This window comes from Mya arenaria, chromosome 12 (assembly GCF_026914265.1).
Source record: "Mya arenaria isolate MELC-2E11 chromosome 12, ASM2691426v1".
NCBI classification, from domain to species: domain Eukaryota; kingdom Metazoa; phylum Mollusca; class Bivalvia; order Myida; family Myidae; genus Mya; species Mya arenaria.
In genome coordinates, this window is record NC_069133.1 from 9,042,997 (window position 1) to 9,058,332 (window position 15,336).

Sequence of the window (15,336 nt, forward strand, 5' to 3'; positions counted from 1 at the left end):
TGCAGCTAATATATATCATTTAACATTATTATATATTATATAGAAACACAGTTTTTTTTTAAAATATGATTTTCGGGGTAAAATGTATGAAAAATTAAATGGAAATGAGAATTTCTGGAATTTGCCAATAACTTTTTCAAATATTGCAATAGAATGACCAGAATTACTGTATTTCATAAATATTACAGTTTAATATATCAAAAGTAAAGAAACTATGTAATTTTGTGAAATGTGAATTTTGGGGAAAATGTTTGAAAAATTAAATAAAAATGAGAATTTCTGAAATTGCAAATTATTAGCACAAATTTTGCAATACAATGACCAGAAATTTTACTGTATTCAATAGATACTATAATACAGTATAACAAACCTAAAGTGTAGAAACCATGTATTGTGTGAAGTGTGATTTGGGGGGTAAAATGAAATTAAATAAAAATCGACACACAGCAGTTATCAAACAACACAAATAAACAAAAATCATTTATGTGCATTTTTCTGAAATTGTCTCCTTAATTTTTGAAGCTCTGCATCAATCCTCTGTCAAATCAACTAACCTTGTTCTCTGTATTCATTTATGATGATCCCCTTTTAGTTAATTAATCTTTTGAAATCATTGAAAATTGACCTTTTTCTCTGTCACCTGTATGTCGATGAATTTTATAATGCAGATATTTGCCAGACTCGCAAAATTCATAACAAACCAAAAGCCCAAGGCATTTTTTTCAAGAATATAATGCGACAGTCACTTGGGTGTGGAGCCTTGCCCAGCAACGTCTACATTTTTAAATTGTCATAGCCTAAAATTGCCATTTCCCGACATGCCAACATTTAGACATATCCAACATGATAACCCAAACTAAGGTCTCCCTAGGCTAAATACTTTTCCAGCTAGACACTAGAATTGGACCTACAATATCGAAGATGTCCATAAAACCCAATTCACATAACAGGACAGGAGACCAGGACAACCAAAAGACATGGTTGTCTATGTTATAAACAAACAAGACTATGCATTTACCATAACTGTATCTATTTTGAACATGAACAGAACATTAGTAAATTTAATCCTAAGAATCTGATGTCAATAATCCCGTACATGTATGTATATCTATGTCCATCAATATGATAAGAAATGGAAGTTTCTTCTAAAACATACACAGAAACAGCTATTGTTCATATAAACCATAACATAAGGTGTCTTATAATTATGTCAACAAGAGCTGTCTTTGGACAGCACACTCAATTAAATGAGGCTTTGTCTTAAAAATGAATACAATAATGATGTAATATGTGCCTGTCGAAAGCAATAAAAAGAGTCAAATTAAAAAGTTAACTAGAAATGCTGCAATGCAACAAGAACTTCAGCCTTTATTGTGAGATTCAGTTTTAAATGTATTAAAACTGAAGTTATTCAGTACCAAGCATTTTTCTATTTTTAGTTACAGTGACCATGACCCTAGGGACCCAAATCAAATATAAAAATGAATGGAAATTTTGCCTTTAGACAGTTATTAAATGGTAAATAATATTTGACAGTTATCTATGTACATATACATTTTAACTTTAAAAAGGTTTCCTTGACATTAAACAATCATTTGTTTTTATAAACAAAAAATTAACAAAACAATGTGGCGAACAGATCAAGAATCTAGGTTTAAGAAGTGACATTTCTAGAGGCTTACCATGTGCTCCAATATGTATGGAACTTAATAACCATGGTTTTATTGAATTTATACTGTCATATAGGATAATGTGCATTATAGTTAACAGAACACTCAAAAGTACAATGAAACATTTAGGTTAGAAGTTAAAATATAATTAGACAATTAGCCATAATTGACCAAGTCAGTATGGAAATTAACAACAGAACAAGGTAACTAAAAAAAAATATAGATTAAAAATAATAATATATGATTTGCATTCATTTAATTCATGTTTAAAACAAACTTTTAATAATGAGCTAGCTCAATTGTTACTAAGCAATGTGCTTTATTGCTCACCTCAGAACCAGACACATTATTTGTTTCAATAATATGTTCACAAGATTTTATTCACTAAAATATGTGCCTAATTATTAACTTTTTACATGTTATGCCTTATTTGTTGTAAAGTCTTGCTGGCTAAGTTGTGATTTATGATGAGGAAACAATACCTCTATGAATAGCAATTTTTAAGGCTTTTAATACTTGATTTAGTGACTCCTGTTTCATCTTACCTACATTCATTCTTTAAGGAGGGCTTGGGAAGAGAATATGACCTATAAAACTAGAACATAGTTTTTTTCTAAAACTTGACCAAATTTCATTCATATAAAGTGGAACTTGAGGCCACTCTAATCAAACACATTTTGACCAATAAACAAGTTTCACCTAATATTATTTAAATGTTGACGAGAATAAATACTGACAAATATCATGAAAATTATATATATAGTTTCTGAAGCATTTACAGTTTATATTATTAGAACAAACAACCTACATGCTTTTTGTCCAACCTGAACAGTTATCAATCTCTACTAAGATTTTTTTGGTAAACATATTCTGGCCAGTATGAATAAAGACCAAAGAGACAAGAGCTGTCACAGAGACAGCGCTCTCGACTATTCCGCTGCTTTTCAGTGAAAGGATTGAAAAGTTTTGGCGAAACATGCATGGATCACTGTTAGATTAGATTTCAATGCAATACATGATGTGCTGAGATATTAACATAAATGTGGTTACATGCAAAATTTTAACCAGAATTTTTATCTAACTTGATTATTCAATTAGGTTGGGTGGTTGTATAAAGTCTCAATGCAATTCATCCAGTAGTTGCTGAGATATTAACCTATGTGTGCTTACATGCAAAACCTTAACCAGAATTTCTGAGTGAAATAATAAACGCAAGTATTTGCATTAAATGCAAACTATAGTTATATAACTTGGAAAATTAAGTAGGTTGGATGGTTGAGTACCATTGTATCAAGTCTCAATGCAATACCTCAAGCAGTTGCTGAGATATTAACCTTAGATATAATGTGTGCTTCCATGCAAAACCTTAACCAGAATTTCTAAGTCAAATAATAAAGGCCTATTATTTACATTAAATGCAAACTAGAGTTATCTTACTTGTTTAAAAAAAGTAGGTTGGATGGTTGAGTACCATTGTATCAAGTCTCAATGCAATACCTCAAGCAGTTGCTGAGATATTAACCTATGTGTGCTTGCATGCAAAACCTTAACCAGAATTTCTAAGTCAAATAATAAAGGCCTATTATTTACATTAAATGCAAACTAGAGTTATCTTACTTGTTTAAATAAGTAGGTTGGATGGTTGAGTACCATTGTATAAAGTCTCAATGCAATACCTCAAGTAGTTGCTGAGATATTAACCTATGTGTGCTTGCACGCAAACCCTTAACCAAGGGGTGACACCGACGCCGACGCTTGGGTGAGTAGTATAGCTCTCCATATTCTACGAAAAGTTGAGCTAAAAATGAGTCCCCATACTAAAGTGTTAACGCTGTATGAAACTGTTAATAAAAATGAAGGACAGACTATGATCAATCACAATAGTTCAACATGAGCACTTTGTACTGTGTTGAGGTAAATGTTAATCATCCAACTTATCTAAGGGTAATCTATTTTCAAATCTATAATGTATTTGTCTGTTAAAAGTTAAAATTGGTATATCATTCCAATTTTAGTGAATCTTTATGTGACGGATGTCTTGTCCATTAAGTTGCCTTCAATGAAGATTTTGAAGTCAGGCTGTCTCTTGTTGGATGTGGGGAGTTTTCTGAAAGAAAAAGGAACATTAAGCAATACATAAACACAGTTCCATTGTTGGCTTCAAATATTGAACTATTAAGGAGCTTTTCATTCATTTGTGCCATTGGCTTCAATGTTAAAATTTGATAGTTACCCCATATAAGTATCATTTGAAAGGGCTTTGCATACTGATTACTTATATGTAAAATCAATGACAAGAACATATTTTCACCTTGAAAAGTTATTGCTGGCATCCCAAAATCACATTATTGTTCATCAGATACATTAAGTTATTATCTATCTTGCAAAAGCTCTATGGTTGATTTTGAAATATGATAGTTCTTATACATATTATATCTTAATATTACAAATTAGCCACACTTTTTGTGATATAGATTTTATATATATGCACATAAAAATATGTAACAAAAAATATACAAATAAATAAGAAACGATAAAAACACACAAATCTTAGTTTATTTTACATTGATAGATAGTTCATATAAAATTTGCTAAACACAGAAAGAAAATAATTGTTTCTATTACAGGATTTGAACCTGGACAATTAATTTTAATGTCAATGAGCATATTTGAGCATGATCACAACTGTGCATTACAACAAAGGATAACATTGAAAACTAACAAAGGGCAACTACTACAAAAAAATCTTGAGTTATGGTTTCTGTGCACTGCACTTCTGCTAAATGAGATCTATCTGTACATATTTGAAGTTTGAGATCAACACCTCAAAGACTTTTCAAGTTCTGCTGCAGACAAAAACTCAGTATGAAATATAACAAAGGGTTATTACAAAAAGAACTGTAAACAGAGTTATGGTCCCTTAACACTGCACTTCTTCTCAATAGGGATCTATCTGTATATGAAGTTTGAAGTTAATACCTGGGGGATTTATGCTCAAGATTACATTCCGTGCACACGCACACACACGTGCACAATTACACAATTACTGTATCCACTTTGCCTTTTGGCAAGGGATAATCAATAGTTTAGTCCTCATCATCAGGGTCTTAAACAAACATGATGAACATAATCATAGCATGCATAAAACAGTTTACAGTTGTATCAAATCTGGAATAAAAAACTGTACCTAGATGAATTTGTAACAGGTGGCAATCAGTCATCACTTTCCTGTTTCCTGTTTCTCATTGTGTCATTCCTGTATCTCATTGTGTCTTAGTTGGTTTAGTACAACTCTGGCCTGGTCCACAATTGCAACAACTGAAAAACAACTGAACGATTAGCAAAAGAGAACTTATACCTTAAATGTACATAATATATTGCTACTAAAAAATGACTCATACTGTCAAACACTTGTTTCCATGAAAAACTACAGCTATCACCTATTGTAATAAGAGGTTTCACTGAGAGTGATATTTGCTTTTAAGCATACAGTAACCAATTAGGCAATAATTTTAAAACTGCCAAGCACAAAATAAACATAAGAAAATAATCCTTAATATACCAAAAACAGAATAGTGTTTTGTTAAATTAAAGTAAAAAATGAAAAAAAGTTATGAAGAGAAGAAAAAAAATAAAAAAATATAAAGATAATAATCAAAGGTTTACAATTCTTTGACTACCATACACAATTTAATGATTCATATGCACAGCTATTTTTCTTATCACATCCAATATGTGCATGAAGTTTGAAGTTAATACCTCAAAAACATAGAAAAGTGAAAGAAAAATAATCAAAGACCAATAACTCTAAAATACCATAAACAAAAATGTTTTTTGCACAGCACTTCTCCTCAACATATTTAATATGTGTTAGAAATCTCAGAAGCATTTGGAATTATGGATAATAGAAGACTTGTCCAAATGAACCCTAACCATCAAGTGGTAGGAGTATAATAGCAGAGACAAATCATACATATGTCTTTATATTTAATATGTCAATGTATGTTTGAACAGAATAATTATGTAAATTCTCATTTCTTGGCTTACCTCATATTTATATTGTTATACATAGAATTAATCCAAAGAGAACTTACCATTCACTGACAAGATTTCCTCATTATACACAGGAGTATCTTCATACTTTTAGAATCTCTCCATTTTTCATCTCCATGGGAACTGCAATGCATAACACATAAGAAAGGAAATCAAACAATTGCATTTTTTAAAACAATTTGTAGAGAAAAATAAAACATGACTTCAGACACATGCAGAATCATTTGCATTTATTTTAAGCAAGTTACAAGAGTAACTGTACCCTATGCCATCTGAGTAAAATCTGCATGCAACAAACATGTGCATGCAAAATTGCATGGACTTTCATTTATTTGCTTAACAGTTTCAATTAAACCTAACAACCTGACCAAATACTTGAAATATCTTATACTTGAATACATTATGTTATACTAGTAAATGACATTGAGTACATGTAAATATGTGTTAAAAATCTACCTTTCAAATCCAATGCTTTCTTTGCATCAAAACGTTTGTCTGTTTGCCCTTAAATTGGTCCCTCAAGAGTATCTGGTCTGAAATAAATATAAAATTCACCTACTTTTAAGCTAAAATTAGCTATAATACTAACTTGGCTGATCTTAGGAAAAATGAATCTTAAAGCTGCACTCTCACAGATTGACTGTTTTAACATTATTATTATCTCAGAGAATCAATGCCTTTAATTGCTAACAATAAAACAGAAGTCATGTATTGAGAAATCTGCTTATTATTTCATTTTTCTGAAAGTGTTCAAATTTAAGTCACAGAACAACAATTATGAACGTACATATGAAAAACAGCTATCTGATATTTTTTCAGCAGTTTTAAATCATGGTTCGCGGACATAATTTATGCACTAACATTGCATGATTCATTCCATGATGAAAAAAAAAGTTGTCAGAATGGTAAATCTGTGAAAATGCAGCTTTAATAACAATCCCCAACAGTTCCTCCCAAAGACTTGTTTAAAAGGGGCTGTAATCTGTTTAATGAAATAGCGGAAAAAAAGAAAATTGACGAAAACTGACATAAACTTGGTATCTATGTGTACAATGCATTAAAACTTACTAACTGAAGTACCACATAATTTACAATAAAAAAAAATCGCCAATATATTACAAGTTAGGTATAAAGATTAAATATTCCAACTGTTTAGGATAAGCCTTCATAGCACAGTGGAAACAACACTGGACTGCAATTTTGGCGACACCGGTTCCAACACATTCTCTGACTTGATTTTTTTTTTTACATTTTGCATTTTGGTAAAAAAAAATTACCATTATGATATCAAAGATCAAAAGATATTTTGAATAATTGTCCTGAGATTCTTTACAGAATATTTTATTATTTTTTGTTTGGGGGGGGGGGGGTCCCACCCCTTTTCTGGATCCGCTAGTGTGGGTTACTCCCGTATGAACTGAATTTAATTTGGTGCAAAGCTCTAATAAAAATTTGTGTATTCAATTAAATTCATAAAACTAATTATTGTAAACAAACCATTTGCAACTATCCCTGAATAACTTTTAAATGATAGTGATTATTTTCATTTGCATGATAACTAAGAAAATATAAAATAACACTTGAGTGTCCTGTATGGTATCCCGATATAGTCAATACTTACAACTTACATGTGCAGGAATCAGGAAGGAGTTCCATTCTACCAACTTAATACCATTCTTATTTGTCGTCTTCTTAACCGGATGCTTGAATTTTTGTAAACAAACCCAATGAACCCTGCATCGTTCCACTAGACTTTCTCGCTTAATATTTACGCTCGGTTGTGCCTGTATCGAAGAAAATGAAGACCAGTCCAAAACATTGCGTCATTTAGTATTTAGCACGCGCGAGAGAGGTTCAAACGGGTTCAAAACATCGAATTTGACCGACACTGAACAGAGGTATATGGCTATTTTCTTTGAAAATATAACACTTTCTAGTTCAAAAGGTAATTGAATTTATGTAGATACGTAAACAATTGACAGTTTAACGAGTATATTTTATTGATATAACGAAGTACTCCTTAAAGCTGCACTCTCACATACATGTATTTTGACAACTTTGTTATTTTTTATTTTTGTCTTGGAGTTTGAATGAGCCAGTTTCTGTGTAAATTAATATATGCAAATAAGTGATATAAGCCTGCTGACATATTCCGTTAAAAAAATGTTTTATGGCTAAAAGTGCTACTAACAGTTGGAAGAAAAATGCATAAAACATCATTTTCTTAAAGCTGCACTCTCACAGATTGAACATTTTGCCAACTTTTTTATGTTTTATCTTGGAATGTACTAATTTTGGCGAAAATCCATGGAAACCAGTTATATAAGACTGCTGACAAATATAGATCGCAAATTTTTATATATACCAGTTCAAAAATTGATGTTTTGTTCATTTTTCTAAAACGTTTATTAACGGTTTTAGCCATAAAACATTAATTTTCAAACGGAAATATGAAAATCTATGATCTGGTTTTTCGTAAGCAATCCTATATCATTGGTTTGCAGATATTTATACAAAAATTTGCTCTTTCCAAGACAAAAAATAAAAAAAGTTGTAAAAATGGTATATCTGTGATAGTGAAGCTTTAACTAAAATATATATGCAATCCAATGTTTTTTTAAGCAGTCTTGTGTCACTGTTTTTCTTGCACTTATGCATTTATTGGCTTGTATAAAGACAAAAAATAAAACAGTTGTCAAAACATTTAATCTGTTAAAGTGCAATGTTTATTTAAATATACTTGATGCTTGCCTCAATCATTGCCGCTGACCGATCATCAGATGACAGCACCAACATCCAACAATGCAGCGATATTTTTAAAGTCTCTTTCACATCATTCTGTATCCTAATATTTTAATTTATTTAAGATAGTTGCTTATCAAGATGTTGAATGCATATTTTACAGCCTTTTAGGCTTTAGAGTGTATTCAATGTCATTTTCAGAAGAAATATCTTGATCGAAGCTAGGAACAAGCTCACAACTGGCATTAGTGAGTCATGCCTGTCAAAACTAATTTTGGGGTACATGCATGTGTCTTTTAAAGTAGTACAGTAGACATCAACTTTACAATGTACATGAATACATTGCATTCATACTTTAGTTATTTATGTATTCATGTACATTGTAAAGTTATTGTAGATGTAGATCGTGTCTATGAGAACCAGCCGTTCAGTTAGCTCAGTTGGTTACAGCGCCATGATAGTGTTCCAGCAGTTGTTGTTGGTTCAAGCTCCACACTGGGGCACTTCTCCTCCCAGGTTTACTTAAATGGTGGCAGTGGTACATGGCAGGAGTGCCTCCGTCAGCTTTAAACTACAGTCGAAACTCGATGGCTCGATATTCTAGGGACCAGCCAAAATACTTCGAGCCTCGAGAATATCGAGTCAAGCGGGATTGCTTACAGAATGTTATTTTTTTTATTATTCGTTACAAAAAGTCTTGTTTACCTCGTTTGTTATTGGCTATGCTATCTCCGCGAAAGAAGAGTATTAAATGGGCATAGTTACACGTCTTAAAGTTCGTAACATCACTTATTCGATACTTAGAAAATATTATTTGATTGTTTTTATTAATTATAAAAATTATGCGAAAACAGCAAACAAGTAATTTTAAACAGTGGGTAACAAAAACATAGCTTATTAGTTATATAAGGATGCATTGAAATTTATACATGTATAACAATTAGGAAAAGAACTTAGATAAAGTGATGGCATGTTTATTCAAACTGTTAAGTCATTCAAATTTGATAATAATTATAATAAATTGAATTAATTTTTATCGATTAGCGCCGTGTGCTAAATGAAGCCAACAAAACAAATCAAGGTGTGAGGTTCTTACCTGAACCCGCGAAAATGACATCGACCCAAGCAAACAAAATTGTGAAATTCTTACTTGGAACCGCAAAAATGACTTCGAGCGTGGAGAAATATCGACCCTCAATATATCGAGCCATCCGATCAAATTTTATATGAACAAAGAGTTAAACAAAATCGGTTCTTTTAATCTGGTTCAAGCCAACGAGGATATCGAGCCATGAGATATCGAGCCAACGAGTTTCGACTGTAATATATATATAAAGGGTTAATGGAGAGGAGTGGAGTGTATTGTGTGTCACTGTCAGTGTGTAAGAACCAGCCGCTCCGATGTGGAAATACTTGTACCATAAGTCATGGTTTTTAAGTTTATTGTTTAAAGTTTCATTTTCTAGTTTTGACCTTAAAGGTGCACTCTCACAGATTGAACGTTTTGACAATTTTTTTGTCTTGGAATGAGGCAATTTTTGCGAAAATCCATGGAAACCAGTTATTTAAGACAGCTGACAAAAAATTAGATAGCAGATTTTTATATTTAAGTTTTAAAAGTAATGTTTTATGCATTTTTCTTAAACCATTAGTAACGGTTTAAGCCATAAAACATTAATTTTCGAACGGAAATATAGAAATCTACGATCTGATTTTTTGGCAGCAATCATATATCATTGGTTTGCAGATATTTATGCAAAAATTTGCTCTTTCCAAGACAAAAAATTTGTAAAAATGGTATATCTGTGAGAGTGCAGCTTTAAATTTTATGATTTAATGACAACTGCCTTGAAATAGATACCTGATTTAAGCATTATGCCAATGTTTATAAATTTCTATTATATTTTACTGTGAAATAATGTAAATATATACATATAATTGTTTGTGTTAGTTTAAATTTGCTTGATTTATCATTAACCTAATTATATATTCTTTCATTTTTTTTTGTATTAACCCAATATTATGTCATATAATATATCTATGGGTATATAATACCAAGGTAAACACATGTATACAAATCACTTATTATTATGTATAGATAGTTTTTATTTCCATGTAACTCATTTGCCTACATACATTTTGGAAAATGTGGTCCATTACAGATAAAACCCAGATGTATACATGGCCTGGATTTCCATATTATGCTGCCCAGAATAAAAGACGATGCAGTCCAGATAAAAACATTGTATGGCTCAATAATCTTTACCAAACTTGGTAAAAAAAACTTTGTCATATTATGAGAAATCCCTGTTTTTTTGTTAATCATCTTCATTCACAGTATATGCAATTCACCAAGCAACACAAGACTTAAGTTAATGTCCACTTGACACATTTCTAGTATATTTGGCTTGTACATAAACATCACTTTTTCATAAGAGAATAAATCTCATGTAGGACATTTAGATTGCTCTAGAAATAATTGCCAAGATGTTTTGCATTTGAATCATGTTTAAAGCATACCCAACATTATTTGCATTTATTGTGTTCATGATTGTGTTGTATTCTTCCTTTTTAAGATGCATCAGATGAAGTCTTTGACTTTCTAGAAAGGGATTTTGTAAGCTAGTACTGGACATGAAGACAGTCACTTGGAAATGATGATTGTGCAACAGCGGTTAAACATATGCAATACATCATATGGTAATTTCTTTTCACCTCAATGAATATTTAAGTGACCTACCCACAAATAAAGTGATTCTCTAATAGTTCCAATTTCCACTTTGATTTTGTAATCTGGTATTCTTCATTACTACTACCCGTAACTGGTATCTAAAAATAACATTATAATATTCATCAATAATATCATAAGACCATGTGAATATTCAGTAATTTATATATGTAATCAATTTGTTTTTGTGTATGTGGTGTTTATATGTTGGAGTTTGTAGTTCATTGTCAGTGATTTTTTTATTGTGAAAAACTCCATTTTCCCCAAAATTAAAAAAATTACATTACATTCCGGATTAAAATAGCAATGAATTTCTTGAAATATAAACAAAATCTTGACAAGTCTTACTCTTTCACAGCATAAGGTATGCATAAAAAAGTTAAAAAATGTATATTTGCCATTATATAAGCAATTTTGGCCTGATTTTGTATTTTTCCCAAAGTTGACTTTTTACCGAATTTGCGAGGTACATTGTACAGGCAGTAAAAAGAATTCATAATTTTTTTTTATGAATGTTGTTCAAGTTTCGTCCTTGGGGTCAAAGTTGTCCTAACCAGAGTTCCCCTGTTAATGATAGACTTCTAGAACAAAAATTGATACACATTCAAATCAGGCAATGACTTCTGCAGTAATGTATGAATTCCTTAGAAACTGATGTCTAAACTAAAAGGTATTTAATAGTTTCAAAGATTATGAAACAAGTTGTTACAACAATATAATACTCACCTTTTGGCAGGATGTTAAGCAAGGTTTTGCCTTGTTGAGGAAATCGTAGACCTCGTAGTACCCTTAAGGAACCCACTTGTCTAACTTAGTGACTTAACAATCCAAACTCACAATGTCTTCCTTAACAACCACTTTATAAGCAACCAAGGACATCCTTATCAAATACTTCATTTACAGCAGCCAATGACTTCCATAAAAAATGATGACTTCCTAAACAATCCTTGGCTTCTTTATCAACCAATGATTGCCTTAGCAACTACCTTCATCCATAGCAACAAATGAATCCCCATTCAACCAATGACTTCCTTAGCATCCAATTCCTTCCAACGCATCCATTAACTACCTTTATAGGCACCAATGCCTTATTTAGCAACCATTTTTTCCTGAGCAACAGCCAACATCCATAGCAACCAATTACTTCCTTAGTAATCATTTACTTCCATAGCAACATTCTGGTTCATTACCGTAACATCCATTGACCATGGGAACAACCAGCTTACCATAATTCTCATTTCTGTTAACAAAGAGCAGCCTTCTTTGAGGAGTCCTTATCAACCATCAAATAACACAGCAACCACTAACCTGCTAAGCAAATAGCAACACCTTTCATAACCAGTTGTTACCTGACTGACTTGTTCATGGTCATTTTAATCAGGTGACCAATTAAGGGCCATGCTGGCCCTTTTGTTTTGAATGTACATTTCCTTAGCTTATTCATTTAATTCAGCAAATGTATAAACATAGTGTACAATACTTTCAAGTTTTGTCATTATTATATATTATCAATGTTTTAATTTTCAAACAGGTGACCAGACAGGGAGGAAACTAGGGAAATGGTTATCCACCAACAGCCCAAGTGCTTGGTTGATAAGAGGAGCCACAGCATTAAACATTACTGCACAAAGTGGTGTGCTTTGCTAACACTTATGATTGTGATTTGATAAAAAAGCAATGAATGAACGCTCATTATTCATAACTATAACTAAAACATTGATGTCAAAAGTTGTCAATTTTCAACATATATAGTATTTGAGATCCTGATCTATAGTTGTGTGCAATGGATTATCAAACAAAAACAAAAGAGTGGGCAACAAAATGAATAGCATAATGCACCAGTCAATTGTAACCACATCCCGCCCCCAGGTCCGGGGACTTTTGACTTTTGGTCCAGCCTACCCCAGGTTAAATTCCCTGAACTGATCCTGAACTAAAATCCCTGCCAAATTCCCCCCGCATCCAACATACCATAGGTAAGACAAAACCACCGCATTCACACCCAGTATACCCCCAGACGGTGGTGGTGGTGGTTACAATTGACATGTGCATTACCCACTACCCATTTACACCAGTAATTCATAATTATATTTGATAGACATGCCTCTTGTCAAAGGTTTTGAAGGGTATGAACGTCAGAACTACCTGCCTATGGCCTTTCAAGATTTTATAACATTGTTAAACTAAAGAAATTATTATTAAGTTTATACTAGATCTTTGTTAAGAGTGACCCCTTTGATAATTCTGGAGAAAAACTATTAGGATTAGGTTCTGTATTTGTCCATAATTTGTTATATGACATGTAAGCAGGAGTTCATTCCTTCAAAGAATTGTGAATCTTATATAATTATGTATTTGACATCTTATGAATTTTATCACACTTTAACCTAGAGGCAGTTCAAATAAATACTGCTATGATTGAACCAATACTGAATAAGGGCAAGAATTCCAAACAAGACAGTATACATCTAGTATCATGTTTGTCTGATAATTTTGAAATCATAGTGATTAAATCTAAAAGGATGTTAAAGCTGCACTGTCACTGATTAAGAGTTTTCACATTTGCTTTGAAAAAAATAATTAAAATAGTCTGACTTTAGCATGAATGCCTTCAATCCAGTCATATAAGATAACTCTCAATGAAACAGAATTCAATTGTCTGAAAAACTGCCAAAATTTTCATTTCTTCTCAAGCATTACTAACCATTAAACATAGAGTTTTAAATGGTAATAGGAAAAACTGTGATTTTGTATGCAGTCTCATATAACTGTTATCAGACATGTGCACAAAAGTTTTTCATTCCAAGTTAAAAATAATAAAAATTCATATATCTGTGAGAGTGCAGCATTAACAATGAAAACAATTATTAAAAATGGTATTTCCAACTGTGTATAATAATGCAACAACAATTTACCTTCTACTAGCACACTGAATTACAAGTTCTGCTTTTTCAAAGAAAACGGGCATATGGGAAGTACCATCACTTCCAGCGATATTTTTGTTGTAGCTTTTTTTATAAGAAAAAAAACTGTTCATAGATTGTGTTTTAAGGTGTATGTTTTATAGACAGTACTCCAATTCTCTTTAATATATAATATGTTTGTTTCATTTAAGGCTTTTGTGTGTTTTAGGGCTGTTTCAGACCATTCCTGATATCGTATTTTCATATAAACCCTGCAATCATAATTGCATACCTCTTTGCAAAAGAATAATAAACATTCACGGAAATTAAACAGTAACGGAATTTTTCGAATTTTTCTCAACATAAGAAGAGACTTTTGTATTTTGGCCCAGCTAATGTTATTATATTGTTGACTAACATAAGTTTACAAGCAAATTAACAGGCAGAATAGATAAAGAAAAGATGAGCATGTAGTCTTGTTTTGCATACAGAAGTAAGGGGCTTAGCTAGCCCTTTATATGTGGATTCATAATTGCTAGGTGGGTCTCGGGGCATGCCCCCTCAGAATATTTTGAAAAACATGGTGCATTCTGGGCGCTCTGAGGTGCTTTGTTTTGTACTGGAAAATATAAATGACATTTAAAGGATCATGTAGTCAAGTATGCATACTGCAACTTTGGCTGATTTTTTTATGTTTTTATCAGAATCATGTGGATTCATCCGCATACTAGTGTTATATGCAGCTTCACGCCTGGTATCTCAGACAGACATTTTTAGGCTTATGTAGATGTTTGCAAGGCAAGGCTTGGCAAACCAAAGCGCCTGTCGCATTATATTGGTTTCAAAGTGCTTTTGCATGTTGTTTGCAATTGTGCATTTTGCGCGACTGGTAAATATCTGCAATATAAAAACTTAAAATTCATTGATGCCTAGGTGACCAAATTTAAAAAAAAATCATTTCATTTGTCAAACATTGTGCCCCAAAAGCACATTTCACATAAGTATGTAGTTTCTTTACTTAAGGTCTATTATACTGTAATATAAAATATATTTAAAAACAGTAATTCTGGTAATTTTATTGCAAAATTTGACAAAGTAATTGGCAAAATGCAGAAATTTTCATTTTTTTTTCTAACAAATTTACCTAAAAATCATATTTTACAAAATACATAGTTTGTATATTTCAAGTATCTTATAATGTTATATAATATCTGTTTTACAAAGTTATTTTGGTAATTTT

At 31.7% G+C, this 15,336-nt stretch overlaps 2 long non-coding RNA genes across 5 annotated transcripts; one reads left to right on the forward strand and one right to left on the reverse strand.

Moving 5' to 3' along the window:
* Positions 1-1,013: 1,013 nt before the first annotated feature.
* On the reverse strand, positions 1,014-7,465 carry LOC128211627 (uncharacterized). The gene is made up of 5 exons (XR_008257327.1): positions 7,345-7,465; positions 6,180-6,256; positions 5,765-5,846; positions 4,858-4,988; positions 1,014-3,777 (listed from the first exon to the last, which is right to left on the reverse strand). It is a non-coding gene; the product is annotated as an uncharacterized LOC128211627 (long non-coding RNA).
* A 57-nt stretch (positions 7,466-7,522) lies between these two features.
* LOC128211626 (uncharacterized) lies at positions 7,523-14,562 on the forward strand. 4 transcript variants are annotated; one of them, XR_008257323.1, is made up of 4 exons: positions 7,523-7,621; positions 10,628-10,739; positions 11,042-11,165; positions 12,725-14,562. It is a non-coding gene; the product is annotated as an uncharacterized LOC128211626 (long non-coding RNA). The 4 variants fall into 4 exon arrangements; XR_008257324.1 differs by having other exon boundaries at positions 10,628-10,710; XR_008257326.1 differs by having other exon boundaries at positions 7,568-7,668; positions 10,628-10,710.
* The last annotated feature ends 774 nt before the right edge of the window (positions 14,563-15,336 follow it).